This window comes from Hydra viridissima, unplaced genomic scaffold (genome assembly GCF_058129835.1).
Source record: "Hydra viridissima isolate aposymbiotic clone 2 unplaced genomic scaffold, HvirCarnegie_v1 scaffold_16, whole genome shotgun sequence".
Taxonomy (NCBI): Eukaryota; Metazoa; Cnidaria; class Hydrozoa; order Anthoathecata; family Hydridae; genus Hydra; species Hydra viridissima.
The window spans coordinates 9,062,627-9,081,331 of NW_028324315.1; the positions used below are offsets into that span (position 1 = coordinate 9,062,627).

At 27.7% G+C, this 18,705-nt stretch overlaps 1 protein-coding gene and 1 pseudogene across 2 annotated transcripts in view; one reads left to right on the forward strand and one right to left on the reverse strand.

Moving 5' to 3' along the window:
- Positions 1–4,992, forward strand: part of LOC149877968 (uncharacterized) — a 56,219-nt pseudogene extending 51,227 nt beyond the window's left edge.
- Positions 1–18,705, reverse strand: part of LOC149877959 (uncharacterized) — a 222,343-nt gene that overhangs the window by 184,467 nt on the left and 19,171 nt on the right. The window lies entirely within an intron of this gene.

The following is an 18,705-nucleotide window of genomic DNA, read 5'->3' on the forward strand; positions in this document are numbered from 1 at the left end:
ACAAAAAGTCGTAAATTAATAAATTTTTGTAGAATTATTCCTTAGTGATTGTCAAATAAATTGTGTGAACCCCATTAAGTAAAAAAAAAAGTTTGGTTGTGAAAACTTTGCGCAACACTTGCGCAGTCCGTTACTTGAACTTCCAATGTCTTGTGGGGGATGTAAAATTCGTTCTAAATTCGAAATTTTTGGTATTTAGCGTTTTTAGATAAAATGTCATCGCTGGTAAAAACCCCGGTTAAAATTTCAAAAAAAAGTTTAAAATGGACCACCCTAGTGTACATGCTTTAATGGATATTGCTCAGGCCGGGGAGATTATATGAATTGAACAGATAAATCGTATTTCGAGATTAAATGATAATGACTGGAATATGTTAAAGGCAATTATTAAAGCAAAAAAACTGAAGATAGTTTCTATAGATTTACCCACAACTCATCAACTTTTAGAAAGTGATGATGAATTTAAACGTATGTTAACAGCGATTAATGATTTAATGCTTGATATGTTAGTTGCGGTAGCTCGTAAAGATTATTAGGATCGAAGACGCAGGCAAAAAGAAGGAATAGTTAAAGGCAAATATAATGGACTATATAAAGGTAGAAGGGAAAACGCTGAATTACATAAAAATGTAAAATTATTACTTTCAGAGGGTAAGTCATATAATACAATTATGAGTTTAACAAATTGCACCAGAGGTACTATTGCTAAAGTTGCTAAACGTGAACTTAATTAATAATATGATTGTATTAGACTATGATAAGCAAAACCGAAGTTTCAGTTATAAAAGTATAGAATTTTGACCCTTCAACATCCAAAAGACGGAATTTTGCTGATAGAATTGAAGCTGACTTTTTTAAAATAGAGAAACTCGCTGAGGATATCTTCAAAAATGGGCAAATAAATCCTGTACTAATAAGAGAGGCTAACGATGAAAATTTTAAATGTAAGATAATTGCAGGTAGTTATCATTGGAAAGCATTCCAACTGGCAAACATCCCTTTAAAAGCTATTCTGACAGATTATAACAACACGCAAGCCGCTATTGCTCAAATTAAAGATAATGAAAAAACTGGCCTGTCAATGTATAGCAGAGGTATTTCTTACTCTATTCTTTTAAAAATATAAAATATTAGGGCAAGAACAACTTGCAAGTTCTTTAGGCATATCAAGATCAAAACTTCAAAGTTTATTCTGTTTTGCTAAAATCCCAGATTCTGTAATGGATGCATCAGCTAACAGCATACATTCCCTTTCAAAAAAGGAGAAGATTAAATATATATATATATATATATATATATATATATATATATATATATATATATATATATATATATATATATATATATATATATATATATATATATATATATATATATATATATATATATATATATATATATATATATATATATATATACAGTGCTCGAAGTGGGAAAAAAAAGGTAGCGGGATGGTTTTTAATATTTTCTAATCACCATCCCACCTATCCTAAAATTATAGATTTCGTATTTTGTGTAGATTAAATAAAGGAATTATAAATCCCTAGAGTATCCCTATAGTAAAAAACCTATATTAAAAAAACAACTTGAGGTCTGTTATATTCTTAAGAGACTGTCACCGTAAAATATTGAGTTAAGTTTCACATCAAACGTCATTAAGCAATCAAAAAACAATGATATAATTAAACATTTTATTTTTAAACAAGTCTTATTTTTTTGTATTTACCAATTTTTAAATAATTGAAAAAAAAATACCATCACATTGAGGAAAGGATTGGCAAGTTTCAATACTCGAAAAATCTGTCACTTCTTTATTTATTTCAGTGTCATTTTCCAAATTACTTTTAGAACTATCACTAGTTAACTTTCTTTTCCTTCCGCTTGCTAGCCATTTATCCATATTTATAATAAGTAAATTTTTTTAAAATCATAACATTTAATTTTGAGTAAATCTATTGTGTACTATATTTTATTTCACCAAAAAAAAAAACTCTAATGACACTTTAACGAAAAAAAAAGCCAATGTCGCTTTTTGTTGCTTGGTAACTTTTTATTTAAAATACAGAAGAAAAGACGCAACGTTTTATAATTATCGATTTAGTTTTTGAACTTTCTACCGCAAATTTTGAAATAACAGCTGAGACTTAAGTTCATTTAAATTCGCATATTGCCGCAAACTTTAAAATTGTTTTTACAAGTTTATTTATAGGAGGAAAATAAAATAAAATTTCCATTAATTTATTATGTACCGGGATGGCATCCCACCCCAAAATATGCATTAAAAAAGGAGTGGGATGGTTTTCAAAATTTAAAAAGGTAACGGGATGGCATCCCGCCCCATCCCGCCTCACTTCGAGCACTGTATATATATATATATATATATACAGTGAGAACAGAATTTAATTGTACAAAGTAATTTTTCAATAAAATTAACATCTTTGAATAAAATACTATATCAAGCAGTAATTATAAAGAACTTTTTTTTTCTCTAATTTTTTATTTGGTAAAAAACCTTCAAAAAAATTATAAAGTTTGTCTTTATGCTTTTGAATTACCTGGTTAAGAATTCGAAACAAAAAGAAGGGGATAAAAACACTTGCACATAAAATAATTGTAAAAGAAAAACTTTGTAGGTTAAAGCTAAGAAAAAATACCAGTTTATTAAAATAACTGAGTAACAGTTTCAAGATTTTGTATTTTATTAATATACTTTAATATTTAGTTAGTCCTCCTTTTGCTTTAATTACATTTAACAAGCGTTTCGGCATCGGTTCTACCAGACATTTGATTTGATTATTATCAATATTAGACCATGATTTAACAACAGCTTTCTTTAAATCTTCTTTTTTCGTAAATGCTCTATTACCTATTTTTTTATCTAATAAAGTCCATAAATGCTCTATTGGATTCAAATGTGAAGGCCATTCTAAAACATTTATGCCATTTTCATCAAAAAAAGTTTTAGTTTTTTTAGCAGTATGTTTTGGATCATTGTCTTGTTAAAACAAAAATCTGTTTCCCAACCTAAGACTTTTAGCAGAAGATTTTACATTTCGTTTCAATATATTGTTATACAAATCAGCATTCATTGTTTCATCAATAAATTCTAGTTTACCAAAACCATTCCATGCCATACAACCCCATAACATTACACTTCCACCACCATGTTTAATTGTGGTGGAAGTGTAATGTTATGGGGTTGAAATAAAAATTAATGAAAATGGTTTATTAAAAAAAGTCCACTTGTGGCCACTTTTTGAGCTTTTCGCTTCATAGTGCACATCAAGACCAGGAAGACCAGCTACACCATGGACTGATAGTTCGGAGAGAACTAAATGGAGAAAGGTATCCAGTTATATTAAAATCTATATGCTACGTTTATGGTCGCTATATTTATTTAAATGAGAACGTTTTTCTAAAAATATAAAATATTTTTTTAGTTTGATTGGTGACCATAGTACCGAAGAACTTGCTTGTGGTGCTGCGTTGAGGGCCCACCCAGCAAGCACACCCAGCAAGCACACAACGTTGAAACAACGTTGAAAAACGTTGATCGACGTTGATCAACGTTATTTAAACGTTTTTTCAACGTTGTTTGCTTTCTGGGCAGGAAAGACCGACTTTTCAAAAGTTATTAAACATTCTATTAAAAATCCAGCTCTAGTCAGGAAAATTATTGAAAATACAAAAACGAATCCAATAATGATGAAAGCAGAAGTGGAACTAGCATTAAAGATAATTTGCGATCTCAGTGATTTACAATATCAAGTTATTAGAAACTCTACACTGAAACAGAATGCAGAGATACACCCTTCAGTCAAAGTAATATTTGATGCAAAATCCAAATGTTATCCAGAAAATTTGGAACTTTTAGAAACATCTGCCAAATGTTATGTTCAGTCAATGGTGAACCACACTTTATCAAGAATTATAAACATATCTAATACAGAGTGTCTAGATGGATCGGAAACAACTGAAAAATTCACTATGAAAACTGGAATGGATGGAGCCTCATCTCAAAGTGTATGCAATCTAAGGTTTGATGACACAGATCTTTCAACAGGAGTTGAAAACGAAAAATCCTTATTCCTAACTGCATTTGTTCTGTTGAAACTGGAAATAGGAGCCGTCACTGTATGGTCAAACCCAATGCCTTCAAGCCTAGTGAAATGAACAAGCTGGATGTAGCTAGAGAAAATGTTTGCAATAAGCAAGCTATAGCTTAAGGACTATCCACACTACACTGTTGGATACGAATTTTTGAATTCATTCCACACTTGGGATATAAAACGGATATTCAAATATACAAGTTCCGATCTCCAGAAGATAAATTATCTGTAAAATCTCGAAAAAAAGAAATCAAAAGAAAGTTTAGAGAGGTGTTAAGTCTAAAAATGCTCTCCTTGCAGTGTTTCCTGTATTAATATTTCCAAATCCCTGCTTAGGAAGTATTAACCACTAGGTTAATAATCCTAAGCAGGGATTTGGAAATACTTATACAGGAAACACTGCAAGGATGGCATTTCTAGCAGCAGAATCTTTTTCTGAAAAAACAGGAGTTAGTTTGGACATCATTTAAAGACTAAGGAACATATTGAATGCTGTTTGCAGTAGATTCCACCTGAACTTGGATGGTTTTAAAGCATACTGTTATAAAACTTCGAGCTGATAGTGGAAACCTATCCTTGGTACATAAAGCCACCTACATTTTATAAGGTTCTGGAACATTGGTTTTTAATTGCTGAGAATTTGAATCTTCCCAATGGAGCGTATTCGCAGGAGGCTCAGGAAGCACAAAATAAGGCCATACGAAATGCAAGACTCAATCATACATGCAAAATATCTAGAATTAATGTGATGCTGAACCTATTCCATTATTTACTAGTAAGTAGCGAGCCTGTTATCTTTTCGATTGCTTTCAGGAACCCCAAGACCTTTTCCGGTCCTAACCTTGATCCTGACGTACAGGACCTCCTCAGAGGAGATGAATAGTTATTTTTTTTCTTAATAAATGTTATCTTTTCAAATTTAAACTTTTTCATGTAAAAATTCACTTATCAGTATATATAATCAGGGATTACATATTAATGCTTAATAAATAAAGCAAATATTTTTTTCACTTAGAAAATATTTTTAGAATAATTTCTGAAATCCAAATATTAAAAAAAGTTGCATTGAAAATTCAAGGGAGGAGGGGGAGGGAGGAGGGGAGGGAAGAGGGGTAATGGGAGGGGTCTACAACTTGAAAAGCTTTTAATTACCCACTTTTTAATTATCCACTTTGCTTTTGAATCGGAACAATAATTTAATAAAAACGTTTATTACTTTACCAAAATTTTGAGTTTTGGCCGCTTTATGACCAGTTCGCTACACTGTGTGTCGTAGGCAAACAGGATTTAATAGACAATGGTATGAGAAACTCCAAAGAAGAAGTTATTGCTAGATGGCGGATGGGTTCTTGAATTATTAGAGCTAAAAATATTACTGATAGAAAAATACTTTTTACGTTAGTAGAATACTTTTTAATTATTATGCCGCTTGATCTAATCATACTATTTTATGGTTAAAATTTAAAGACTTAAATATTTCACCTGTGTAACTATCAAGCATTAGAAAATCTATTGTTAGAGTTCAATTTCTAGTTTAGAATTCTCAGTGTTTATTTATGGAATACAATTATGAGCATAAGTCTTAAGATGGAAATACTTTTATTAAAGTGCTACCATTTTCCCCTTTTTTGATTTGTCTAATCGGATTACTATTTGTTAACAATATTTTAGAATACCATATATTAAACGATTTTAATGCCGGCTTTCTTTATTCTTTAATTCTACTAAATATCTGTACGTTTTTTTATCTAAAATACAAAAGATTTGAACTAAAAATTAGTCAAAAAGAATGGAAGGAGTTCTGTAGTTTTCCTTAAAGAAAACTTCCTCAATATAATTTCGATGATGATTTATACTGTTGAGAAGTTTTTGACAGAAATAGCCATGTCATTGTCAACTAAAAAGGGACCACTTATTTGCACCAAAAAGGGACCACTTATCTCAAAAATTCTTAACACTCGGTAACCTCACTTTTTTGATTCTTAGTCCTATAACTTGGTCTGGTAATTTTAATCACTTTTCCATGATGTCTTAACCTATCAGCAATAGCTTTAGTAAATTCTTCACCTTCAAAATTATGATTCCAATTCTTGTGATCTTTATTAGCAGTAATAGTTATTGAGTTATTCTCATATCTCTTAGATATAACATTAAAAAACTCATCTACTGAATATTTTGGTAAAACCCAGTTCATCTAATATTACTAAAAGTAAGCAACCAAATTGCAAGAGTAATGAGACAGTCTTAGAGGGAACGGAAGATGAATTAACTTTGCCTAAATTGATTTTTTTTGGTTACATTGCAAGTTTGTTGCATAAAATCTTACTGACATCAAACAGCTTCCCCGATTATTCCATTTTATTTTGAAGGTTTGTGTTCAACTGCTAAAAATTTAATTGTTTTAAAAATCAAACAAGATGTCCTTCGGAGCAGCATCAATGGCAGGCAACTTTAAAAATTTAATTTCACTAAAAAGGAAAATCTTGCTACTTTAAAAGTTAATGACGATTGAATTTGCTGCAGAACGTAACATTATGGAATTTAGGAGAAAAGATGTGTTATCTCAGGATGTGATCAACAGTTTATGAAAGATTGCCATCTTATTATCATAGAATCCTGGAAAAATTATTTGAGAGAAGTTTGAATCGATTTTCTATTCTGGAAGCAACTGGTTGCATCAGTCTAGAGTCAATTCTTTTGAAACAAAAAGCTGATCTTCTTCATCATATTCGTCAGGTTAGAATTATTTTGTTCTCCCATTTAAAACGTGGAAAGAAAGTTTTTGATTTTTATCTAAAAGTAAAAAAATTTATTGTTACTTTTTTAAGAAATATTATATTTAAATAATAACTTATTCTTCAAATAATTTATATTTAAATAATAACTTATTCTTCAAATAATTTATATTTAAATAATAACTTATTCTTCAAATAATTTATATTTAAATAATAACTTATTCTTCAAATAATTTATATGTAAAGAAACTATTTAGAAAAAAATTTAAAAAAAAGAAAAGTATTTTAAAAGTCATAATTACTTAGTAAAATTAACAATTCATTTTCTCCCAACGTTTAAAATTAGAGATAGAACAAAATAAATCTAACCTGACGATATGAAATCTGTACTTCATCTAATTCTTTCCTGATTTGAAACAATAAAGGCTGTTCGTTGTGCCTCGCTGAAATATAAAAGCTGTATAAAGGAAAACAGACTGCTCCAAGCAAAGGAAAATAAAAATAGCGTAATGATGCTGTTAAATTAAAAAATATTGTAACTTAAGGAAAAGAAAAAAGTATTAAGTAAAAAATGTAAAACATACAAAACATTCAAATAAAATACAAATAGGAGGAATTTTTTACAATTACTAAGGTAAGCTGGCAAACAGACGGATATGTCACAAAAGAAAGTCCGCCTTACAAAAGGAAATGATCGCAATCGAAACTGTGAGGATAATATGAAACAGAAATAAAGAAGCTTGAAGAGGCATTGGTTTTATCGCACAAGAAAAAAAAAGAAGCAAATAACAAACAGCTGCATTTTTCAACGTTTAATTATTTTTTAAAAATACCTTTACTTAAATTATTTAACCATTTGACAATATTATTATATTAATTTAAGACTTTAATGATTGTTAATGATATCAATAATGAGCAAGTGTAAACCGTAATATTTTTCTCATGTAAAATAAACAGCTACAATGTTACGCCATTATTGAACTTCCAAAAAAATCTAAAATCAAAAAGAAAGAGCACTGTCTTTTTTACTGCGTATTCATTCGGTAGAATATCGTAAAATACTGTTATGTGAGTTTTTTGCTATAGACTTTTATACTAACTTTTTTCTAGTAATGATCTCTGTCGTGAATTACAAGCGAATTTGTATATTTGGTCAGCACAAGAATAAAATAACTAACAAGCCAGCGCTCAGTTTTTTAATACTAAATTGATATAAATTTGTTCGTAATAATTTTTTTTTAAAAAATGACCAATTCCTCTTATTAAACAGAATATGATTTGTAAAGCTACTTTCAGAAAACTTCTTAAAATTTGGAAAATTTATAAAGTAACTTGAGATTAGTTTACGAAAAAAAAAATCCATGTAGCCGCCTTTTGCCGTTAATGAACATTTTAAAATTAATTAATCACATACATTTTAATCAAAAATCTATTTCAAATTATTGCGGCAAATCTTGGCATTTTGAAATATACCAGTTTTTAGGAAGATGATTCTTTGATAAGTTTGGCAGTATTCGAAATTGAATGTTTTAAAATCCTGTGGTGCCCATCAAAACTTTAACAGTAAAATATCCTTTCAGTTTACACGTGAAGTCAGTTTTTATTTTCAATATTTTATTTTTTTGAATTACTTGATTGCTTATATTTTGCGAGCTTTTTGTCGTTTTGAAAGCACTGGTATCAGTGCTTACAAAATGAAGTTAGTGCTTAAAAAAGTGCTGATGGCTTTTGTATCGTGTCATAAAGCTTTTTGGTCATTTTTTTTTTAATACCAAGACAGCACACGACACCGTGCCAGAATTCCGGCGAGTCACCGCACGCCATGTTGACAATATTAGTAACGGGCCAGTACTGGCGCGAGTCTGGAGCGCTTCTGGCGAGTAGCCGTATATATATTTTAAAATAGTTTTTCTTGGTTTTCAAATCAAAACTAACAATTTTTACTGTTAAAACTTACTATTAAAAAAGCTCAATTTTTTAGAGTTTCGGCGATTTTTATGTGCATTATGTCTACTGTGTGACACCCTTCAAGAACCTCCCTCTAACCCCGCTAGAATCGGTTTCTTAAAATCAGATTTTTTGATTTTAATTATTTATAATTTATGTCAAAGTTCATCAATAGATTTCAAATTTGATTATGCAAAGTTTAAATTTCCCTCTATATCTCATTTACCCTCTGATGGTTAAATGGAGGTTGTGGGGGAAACTGCTAAAACTTTAAAAAGAAAAAAAAAAATTAAAATCCTTGGTTTTTATTTTTTTTTTTTTCTTTTTAAAATTAAAAATTAAATTAAAAATTAAAACTAAAACTAAAAATTAAAAACCTTGGTTTTAAATTTTTTTTTTTTCTTTTTAAAGTTTTAGCAGTTTCCCCCACAACCCCCACTTAACCATCAGAGGGTAAATGAGATATAGAGGGAAATTTAAACTTTGCATAATCAAATTTGAAATTATGGTTTTCAAACCAAATGTTAACAGAGAAAGTCAACCAAAGTTTTTTGATGCAGTACCTGAGTTAAGTAACTTTGGAGCCATCGAATGATTTTCAAAGCACACTCAACAAATAAATTATAGATATCACAATTACTAATAATTGTGTCGAAAGTTGCGGTTAGATTAATGTTCGGTCAAATTAATGGAAAAACTTCAGTAGAAATAGATAAACTGAAAAATCATTCTAAAGTTTGTTCTAAGAAACGCATTTTGATTTTGCTTTTTGTACTCCTTATAACATTTTTTTTTTATAGAACTTTGTTTTACTTGGTTCGAAACAATTTTTTGGAATTGAGTGAACTTGATTAACTTTTTCGAAATTCATTTATAAAAAAGTTTACTGATTACACAGGTGTACAAAAAAAAAAATTTTTTACTCTGGCATGGCAGCAGTTTTAAACTGATTTGAGGATGGTAAATGTTAATTTGAAGTTATATTTTCTTCATCGCATCTCGTTTTTGCGCAATAGGGTAAGTAATGGATATGCGGATATGCTTTCCGAAATTCGCACATGTCCACAAATCCGTTACATAAACATTTTTATCATTAGTGGGATTTCAGGTAGTGTTTTATTATGAAATCTCCGTTATATTAGCCGATGAGTAGTTTTCTTTAAAATTTTGAGGTCTTTAAAAACGCATATTTTTGGATATCAGGTCAAAAATTTTTTTTTTAACTTTGTGACCTTAGATATAACAGAAAAAATATGTTTGACCAAATGGTTTCTCCTTGTTTTTCAGAAGAAATCGGTTTTGAGTGTGGCACTAAATTGTTTAGTTTTTATTCTGCCAAAAACACAATGGCGTAAGTGCAAACATTTAACAAGAATAAAAAAACAAAAATATGTAAGCGCTTGTCACAAGTAAATTGTCCAAGTTAGCTTAAAAAGATAATTTTTTCTGTATAAAATCAATATCGAGTAGATGTCCCGAGGCACGGGACATTAGACCCCAACAACAATTTTATGACATCCCGTCACGCGGCACAGTGGACCGCAAAGGGTTAAAATTAATAAACAATATAAGCTCGAAATCCTAATGTGATAAACAAAAATTCAGATCATATTCGTCATCAGCAGCCCAAATTCAGTCCAAATTTAGCTTTATATTTTTCGCCTGAAACTTCGTGTTGACCAGTTTTATTATCAAAGGTAAAAAAAAAAAAATCCTTTTCTTGTCATAACACTAATAAACAGCCGTAATATGTAATTATGAAACACTCACATTAAAAAACTTTCCGCCAACTGTATACTTTCGTGATACACTAACGTAAGGATTGTTTTTAAATGTCTAATTCGTATACGCGGGATTTTCTTAACTATTTACAACCGCATTCCATCTTACACTTTTTTCATATTTATTTGGCTAAAAAATTGAACGATATTTCACGAAGAAATCTTGTCTTTCACGAAGAAATTATGTTAAGACTTCAGAATTTACAAATAAACAGGTTTAACGATATCTACATAATGTCAGTATGCGTGTTAGTTTTGTTTCCTATATGCATGAAGTTGCAAAGAAGGTTCCAAGAAGTACATTATCGAAGACAAATTTTCTACAATTTTTTCATCGATTAAAACAACACAGTCAGCACTAAAGCTATAATTTACTAATAGAAGTAAAAACTCTGATATCAGATCAAACCACCTTTTGAAATTGATTCTAAATAAGGTAATGAAGGAAGTGAAAACTCTTGGAACAGCAAAGTATATGTCTGTTTTGATGTACATCAGAGCAAAGTGTATGCCAGTTTGGATGCTCATCAGAGGAAATTTATTTATCTCACTTGAGTGAGCTGGACGCCCTTGTGGTTGAAAATTTAAAAATATGAATAGCTAAAAAAACAAAAAAGTGAACTTGTATCAAAAATATAATTATTAAGTTATCATTTACTTCTTGGATATTTAAAAAAGTTTTAAAACAATCGGACAACATAGAAGAACTCAAATTGTTCTGTAATTGTTATCAGTATACTAACAAATATAAAATAATTTAATAGAACATGTGGCTCCTTTCCACATTTAGTTGAAACTGTTGTTGAGTCATACTTTTACGCTTACATTTAAAAGTCCATGAAATAATACATATTATTTCATAAAGTGATTTATATAAATACAAACTAAAGTCAAAATAATGGTCTGAAGATTATAGTATCTTTTAATGCAATATTGTTTACCTTAAATTTAATTGTTATTACTTTATGGTTAGTCAAAAGTTCATACTTTTTTTTTCTTGAGTGAGGAGTTCCTATTTAACACTAATCTGTGTTAGTAAAACTTTTCAATTGTAAAAAAGTAAAGATCATTCTATATTACTCAGTTTGAAATCAAAACGAGGTAGTCAGAGAACTTGAATAATTCTACTGAAAGTTGAGCTTTACAATAAATCTGCAAAACGATGAATTCAACAATAATTCTTCTGCAAAATGAAAATTTAAAGTCAATAAAAACTAAAAAAGCAGACAAATATAAGCATCTATGAAAAATAACCATGACTTATACTCTATAACAAACTCTCCTCGATTTATGCTCTTTGAACAACACTCTTTGATTTGTTTTCTTTAGATAAAACTCAGTGTTTACTCAAATGCAAATACTCAACTGTCATTATTTTTGTTTTCTTTCAATTTGTTAGAAACTGAAAATTTTTTTCATGAAAACACAATTAAAAGTTGCTTTCAGTTCTGTGATAAAAAAAAGATGTAAAAAAGATGTTTTTTTATTGGTTGATATTTTCTCAAAGAAATATTTTCAACTAGCATTAATGAGCATGATTTTTCTTTTAAGTAAAATCTCTCTTTTTTGCAGTCAGTACTCTTTTCAGATTAATTAACATGTTGATTGTTTTAATCTTCAGTCTTTGAATTAAGATGCTCATGAAATATGAGCATAAATCCTCATTGAATTTATATCAATTAAATCAAATAAATAAAGTTCAAATCTTGTTTATGAAAAATTAAAATGCAATCAAAGGGAAGCCTTGTTATTTTGATTACCTGTTAATGATACATTTTACAGCAAAATTAAATTACATAATTGCAACAATTGACAGAAAATGGTTAACCTGAACATATTGTTTCAAATATTTATTTATTTTTTTCAACATAAAGAGAAGCAGAAAAATTATGTAAAATAATGAAAAACTGTTGATTAAATGGAATTTTTGATCATTTAAAGAACATAAAAAGTCTAAAAGAAAGAAAGTGCAAGTAGCTCATTTGATAATCATTAGCGAAATGCTTATTTTTCATGCGTCCATTTGAACCTTATATTCAATAAATAATGTAAAAAAAAATTGAATTTTATAAAAAGTAACTTGATAGTTGATTTTTATTCAACTTTTTTTTTTTACATAATTTATTAAAAAAATTTTATTCCACTATTAAACCTTTTTGAACTTAGAATTTTTTATTATCTTGTTATTTTGATTTGAATAAAAAAAGTTTACCAAACCTATTTGTCACTTTAAATTAAACAACTTCCAACTGACTTACTAATTTACAGGCCAGAAGAATATCACAACGTTTAGTTCATTCGTAAGACAGTTCCTGAGAACATTTAAAATCTTTACAAAAACCTTCATAAAGTTCTTCCCTAAAAGCAAATAGTGTAGTTGCCATCTGTGAATTAAATTAATTTTTTGAGCTCATTAAGTTTTTTTAGTGATGTTGCGTTCTGGCAAGTCTGTGTTTTAATGGCTCACGTTAAGAATCGGTTTGAAACCGTGGCATTGAGACAATAACTGCTCACTGAATCAAATGCTTCTTTTTGATGGTTTTCTTAAAGCAAGTAAAGAAGAAATCGTGTAAGAAGTATTACTATGAAAATGATTTAATCTTCCCCTTAAAAGTTCAAAGAAAATGTTGATGGAAGCCAAATGCTAAATATTGCTATGATAATAAAAGTACATAGCAGATGCCTCAAGCTGACCTTATCTTTAATTAACTTTTGAATAAAAGCTGCTTCTTGTTTACTTTTTTTTTTTTAACAATTTTTTTTTCTTATTTTGTATTTTAGCTTGATGTTTTTGTTTATTTCAGCCGAACAATCTATCGACCTGCGTTATCATTCAAATGGAGAGTTTATGTAATTCACCGAACCTTCACCTAGTGAATTGGATCGCAAAGTGACGACTTAAAGGAACATACTTAATAATACTTCCACTACTTGTAATACGTGCGCTTGTTGTCTGTAAACACTTTGTAATATTAATGATCCCAAATTTTCATTACTATTGTTTTGATCTTCAAATTTTCATAACTTGAGTTTAACTGTTAAATACAAAATAAAAAGATTCTTTGCGACTGATTTTCTTACTTAGTATTAAATGTTAAATTTTTCCGATTAAAATTTATTTAAATAACATTAACCTGAGATCAGATAAAAAGTTCGCTCAGAAGTTAAAAGAAGGTTCAAACAAGCAACTAAGTCTACTAAGCATGGTGCATAGAAACATACTCTAATATCTTGCAACACGTCCAAAGAATTATTTTTCAAAATAAACATCGGGAAACATTCCATTCCGGAACTCATTCCAAAAATGTAAAAAAACACGGTTTTTTAAAATAAATGACGTTTTTTAGGGGAGTGCTCAGGAATTTTGTTGAGCAAGATAACTAATTTGAGTGGTAACTAAGAGGCATGAGTCAAACTCAACTTTCTAGTATGTTGATACTGGTGAAGAATAAGGGTGATTGGAGCGCATCTGTGCACTCAACCTTGAGCACCTGTTAAAATCACGATTTTTTTTTTTTGTTAAAAAATGATCAAAATTCCTCAACGGAATTGGAAGTTGACCATTCAAACTTTAAGTTACCACCCACCTCTCTTTTTTACCTCCTTAAATAACTTTTGATGGTCACCCTTAAACGTGAAAATCTTTTTTGAAGAACTATGAACTGTGACAGAAATCTTTAGGCGTCTGAAATCATGTACTAGTGCTCAAAAAGGACATATTTAAAAAAAAGGGACATTTTATGTTAAATTCTTAAAAGGCATCCCTCTGAATATTGTTTAATTTAGTGATTGTCAAAATTCCTTAAGTAGGTTTACTCGAAGCAACTTATTCTTTATTACGAGATTTTTGAAATTTTTTCTGGACACAGGGTAAAAACTAAAATCATTTTCTTCTTCCAAGACTTTAAACTTTACCACCAAATGAAAAACTTTCATTACGGAGACAAATAAAACAAGAAACTTTTCAAAATTACAAAGAAAAGTTACACATAATTACAAATAGCATATCTACAATATTTAAATAAATTTTAACTGTAATTATTTACAAAACATTCCATATATTACATGTATGCTCAGTTTTTGAAAAATCTCTATTTTGTATAAATTTAATAATAAATTCCAATAAGAAAAACAGCCAACTTGAAATTATGGCTTTACACGTTCAGTAGGTCTGGAAAAAATCTAAACAGCAAAACATGACACATTAAAGATTGCTGTCACAACAAATGATTGTTTTTATACGCCATGTCCTAAGAGGAGGGGACTGGATAGTCTCGAAATTTAGATTTCTAATTTGACAATATATAGTTAAACTTTTACTTTATTAATTTCTTTTTTTAATTTAGGTTCTTTATTGAAATATCTGATTTAAATTTCTATTATAATTATTTAACGAATAATTAGCACTTTTATTCCAAACTTATTGTTAAAATGTTATATTTGATGTTCCAATTTAAATTTATAATTTAAACTCTCAATTCGACTTTTTGATTTAAATTTGCAATTAAAAATCTTTATTTACATTTCTCATTTTAATTTTACATTTCTCATATAAATTTACAACCTTTTAAAAAATTTTAAGTTTTAAAAACCTTATTAACCTTCCTAGTTGAAATTTGTTGTTTTGATTTTCTAATTTATTTTTTAATTAAAGTAACTTATTTGAATTTCTAACGTAAGATTCAAATTTAAAATTCCGATTTAAATCTCACGTTAATATTTCTAAATTAGTTTTCTAATATAACTTTCTAATTAATATTTCTAGTTTAATTTTGTAGATTGAGATTCTATTACATAAATTTCTATTTATCTAAGTTATGATAAAAGACATTTATTTCAAAGTTTTACGTTAAACTCATTTAAGTTTTTAGTTCAAGTTTTTAATTTGATATTTCTAGCTTAAGTTTCTATTTAGATTTTCTAATTTTATATCTATAATAAGTTTTGCATTTAAATTTCTAGTTTAAAATTCAAATACAAATTTCTACTTTAAGCTTTTTCTTTAGTTTTTTTAAATTTGAACTTCTAAATTAGAATAATTGTTTAAATTTCAAATTTAAACTTCTGATTTCTGGTTGAAATTTCTCATTAAAATTATTAATTTTAGTTTCTAAATAAAACGTTTTCTAACTTTTAAGTTTGAACAATATCATTAAGTTTAGAATTTTATTTTAAAATTCTATCTTGATTTTCAAAATTAAACTTACAATTCAAATTTTTAACTTGCATTGTTAATTTAACTTTCTAATTAAAAACCTGAATTTATTATATCTAATGTAAGTTTCTAATTAATGTTTCTGTATTAAACTTCTGATTTAATATCTAATACAAGTTTATAATTTTAATTACTAAATTTTTTAATTTAAATGACTAACTTAAACATTAATCTTAAACTTTAACGTTATTAAAACTTAAAATTTTTAATACAAATTTTATTTAAACTTCTAATGTTGCTTTTTTAGATTTCTAATTTAAATTTCTTCTTTGTATTTCTAGTTTATATTTCTAAATTAAATTTCTAATTAAAATTTTTATTAAATTTTCAAATTGAACTTTCTAATTTACATTTGTTATTCTTTTGAGATTTTTTATTAACTGTTAAATTTCACATTTAAGTTTATCTTTTTATTCTTCCATTTTAAGTTTCTATTTTAAATTTCTTAGAGTTTTGATTTAAATTAGCTTTTAATAAATTCAAATTTAAACTGCTGATTTATACTTTTAATTTGAAATTCTCAGCTATATACCTTATTTAACTTTTTGGAAAAAATATTTCTATTTTTTTTTTTCTGATTTCTGAATAAATATCTCTGCATAAATATTTTTTTGAAAAACTACACTTATGAACGTTTCTTCTAAAAAATTATTTTTATGTAAGTTGTGTTTTTAAACTTTTTCTATAAAATCTTTTATAAATTAATTTTAAATAATCATCTTTTCATATCTTCTATATATTTCGTTTTTAAAGTTCTCTTCCATATTTCTTCATTAAAATTTTTGTAATTAATTTTGCCGCTTCTATTTTATTTACTTCTTTTTTCTTTTCTTTTTTTATTTTCTTTTTTTATTTTCTTTTTTTCTTTTCTTTTTTTTAATTTATTCCTTTAAGTTTGGATTGAAGAGAAGCGCTTTTGTATTTGTGGAATATTTTTTGAGAATGTCTTCATATAATATATAATATATAACCCCTTTCATACAAGTGAAATTCTCTCTATCTCAACGCCGTTAATGCATGTTCTTGAAAATACACGAATTTTGCGTTTTTATAAAAAGGTTAAGTTTCACTGTAATTTTTTAGCCCAAATAATTTTTTTTTTTTAATTTTTTTTTTCTCTCTTAGCGCTTTAGTTTGTCTAAAATCATACAAAGTTAAATTTTTTTAAAATTACTCAAGCTTAGATATAAAATTTTGCTTTATAGTTGATGAACCATATTTTGGTATTAAAATGGTGCTGTTCTCAATTAAGATAAAACATTAAATTGAGAAAACAACTTTTTCAAATAAGTTTTAAGTTATATGTTTAATTTCTAACCAGTCATATGTCTGCAAACATATTAAAGGTCGAAAAAAATTAGTTATTTCAAGTTTAAAATCTGTTTTTTCCATTTTATATGAAAGTTTTTATTAATATGAGGATGAAGAACACACAAATTGACATACGACTAGTTAGACTTTTAAAGTTAAACCTCTTTAGGTTTATTTAAAAGTCTAGGCTTAAAATTTAAACTTTACTGTGATATGTGCCACCCCTATTTTATAATGCCATAAAACTATTTAACTAAAATTCCGGTCTTTAAATTACCATAGATTAATGTAAACATGTAAAGTAGCGGGCAGAATATAAATTTTTAAAACTTAACATATCATTTTGTTTATAAACAAATATTGCAGAACGGAAAAAAACTATGTTTGTTATCACCGAGAACAAACAAGACAAAAAAGTTTGAGTACATGCATTAACGGCGTTGAGTATTGACACGTTTCATTCTCATGGCCAAGGCTAGATTATCAACATTTCAATAAATAAAATAATTTTAATCTGAAATAATTCTATAGCATTATTTATTCTGAATATAACTGACAAAAAAAAAGCTCTACGAGTATATTTGTAGTTTGGCAATGGAGAAGAATTTGTGCGGATGTGGATATGCTTGAATGTTTTGTAAAATGATTGTTTTCTGATTTAATTTTCACATGGCGCGCACATTTTTTGAACGCGTTTTTTCTGATAATTCTGATACTTGCATACGTTCACTTCTGACTTAATGAGCAATTAATTTTGCCAGCCTCATACTTATTTGACGTCAAGTTTAATTATGTGAAAAATAATTAACTAAAAAATTATGACATTATTATAATTGAATTAAATGTTACGACATTTTAATTGCAAAAAATTTAATAGTTTAATAAAGTTATAAAAAAACTTTAGAACTTTTAATTTCATATTTCACATTACATATAAGATCATTAGAAAATTTAAGAAATATAAATTTTTAGCTGATTTGTGTGGTAATGAAAATAGCCGTTTTAGATTTACACAATCCTCGGAATGAATTATAATGTATGTAACATTTGATGCACACAGAAAGCTTGATTTCGAAGTAATCAGTTTTTGTTTACATGAAGGCATAAAGGTTTGTTCTTTTTGGTAGATGTAAAATGCGAGTTTTTGCTCAACCTATTTTGACCATATGTTTAACCACCAAGCTGTGTTTAAATTTATAATTGAAAAGTTTTAACAGAATTTTAAAAAAAAGCTATTTTCAACTATAGGTTCAATTATTAAGCTGTATTTCAACTTTACTTTTGCTGAAGAAATCGAATAGTAATTTCAAACATATACCCTACCATCTACTTAAAGTCAAAATTATGGTTAATAAATTTAAAGCTGCATCACCTCGTTTCAAAGCTGCATCACCTCGTTTTTAATCAGATACCAAACCATTAAGCTATTATAAAGTTTCTCCCATTTGTAAAAATTGTGGACGAAATTACTAAGACGTTTCTCACAACCATCAAACAAGCATTTAGCTATGGTAAAAACTCAACCTTTTATAAAAGTTTTAGCAGAACTTATAAGAAATTTTCTCACAAACATTAAGCAACTATAAAGCTATTGTAAAGTTTCAATC